Here is a 1,873-nt window from a genome sequence, read left to right on the forward strand (position 1 = left end):
TTAATTAAATAAATAATTTAATTTAAATCGATTTGAATTTTAACATCCTAAAAATCAGTTACTAGTAAGTTTGTTTCTCCGCCAAATCTTAATTGACTTTGATTTCTTGTCTCCACACTCAGTTATCTATTCTCTCCAGCTCATCACACTCACTCAATTGAGGAAGATGGATTGCAACCAATCCAAGATCGAGAACGAGGAGGCGGTGGCACGCTGCAAAGACCGCAAGCACTTCATGAAGGATGCCGTTTCCACCCGCAACGCCTTCGCCGCCGCACACTCCTCCTACGCCACCTCCCTCAAGAACGCCGGCGCCGCCCTCAGCGACTTTGCCCACGGCGAGGTCCAGAATCCCCACCTCAACGACCTCCCCCACGCCGGCGGTGTCGCCCCCTGAACCTCCTCCCTCCGCAGCCCTTAGAGAACCTCCCACCGCCGCCCCATCCCAGCTTCTCCGACGCCCCTCCCCTGCAGCTCGCTGTCAGCATGCCGGAGATGAAGATCCCCAAGCCCGAGGCCAAGCCCAAGCCCACCATGGAGGAGGACGAGGAAGACAAGGTATTATCACACAACAAATACATTATTTATCAGTTAGCTAGTTACAATTGTTAGTTACCAGTTAGTTTTCTGTTATGTTGATCATTGCATTGTACTTTGTACCAATCTTATATATAAAACTGTTGTGTTCATAGAATATATCATCATTGTTCTTGATTATCTTCATATTCAATGTAAGGATTTGGAGAATGAAGGGTCTTTGAGGAGAAGAAGAAGCAAAAGGGGTGGAAGTAGTGGTGGTGCAGCGAATACTACCTTTAAGCTCAATTGATTCCAATAGGATACGTTATTATGAAGCCCAATATTTGATTATTGCTTATTTAGCAGTGAAACTGCATCCTAGATTCTTTTTGGGTTATTGAATTTATTGAATCATATTTTCGTTTTTCTTGTGCAGGGCACATTAATCACTCTGAAAAGGTCATGCGAGTTATTACACGGAATAGATCCTTTAAAGGAATGCCTAGTGTGGATGATGGGAAGGATGATTCTGACTCAGATGAGCAAGATACCCATGCTGCTGTATTGATGTCGCTTGAAATCCTTGGACATTTCCCAGTCTCCTAAGGACACAAGTGAACACCATCATGACCGAACAGGCCAATTGTTGGTTGTCGCGCATCAGTGGCATTCACATTTTGAGATGCTAGTTGACAATCAAAAGAAATACATAAAGGCCTTAAACAATTGGTTAAAATTAAATCTTATCCCTATCGAAAGCAGTTTCAAGGAAAAGGTTTCTTCTCCCCCAAGAGTTAGGAGTCCACCCATTCAAGGGCTTCTCCATGCATGGCAGGAGCGACTAGAGAGGCTTCCCGATGAGCTTGCCAAGACAGCTATAGGCAACTTTGCTGCTGTGATGGATACTATTTATAACATGCAACAAGACGAGATGGGTTTGAAGAGAAAATGTGAGGATACAAGAAAGGAGCTTGCCCGGAAAACGCAGCAATTCGAAGATTGGCATAACAAGTATATGCAAAAGAAAATACCAGATGAATTTGATCCTGAAAATGCAGAAGGTAGTCATGGCCCAGACCGGACGAACCTGTTGCAGAGAAGCAGTTATTGGTTGAACAAATTAAGAAGAGGCTGGAAGAAGAGGAAGAAGCCTATGCAACTCAATGCCACAAGTGAGGCAAAAGACCTTGGCAAGTCTCAAGAATCGTATGCCAGAGCTCGTTAGGGCTATGAAAGATTTTTCCCTAGAGTGTTCCAAAATGTACTGTGAAATTAAGGTCAATATCGCTCAGCTTAGGCCAGAGCTCATCATGAGGGTAGGTTTGTGCTTTGTGGGTTTTTTCCTTTTTTCTTT

General features: G+C 44.0%; 1 pseudogene; it reads left to right on the top strand.

Moving 5' to 3' along the window:
- LOC107610270 lies at positions 133 to 1,873 on the top strand (annotated as a pseudogene).

Source organism: Arachis ipaensis, chromosome B08 (genome assembly GCF_000816755.2).
Source record: "Arachis ipaensis cultivar K30076 chromosome B08, Araip1.1, whole genome shotgun sequence".
Lineage (NCBI taxonomy): Eukaryota > Viridiplantae > Streptophyta > Magnoliopsida > Fabales > Fabaceae > Arachis > Arachis ipaensis.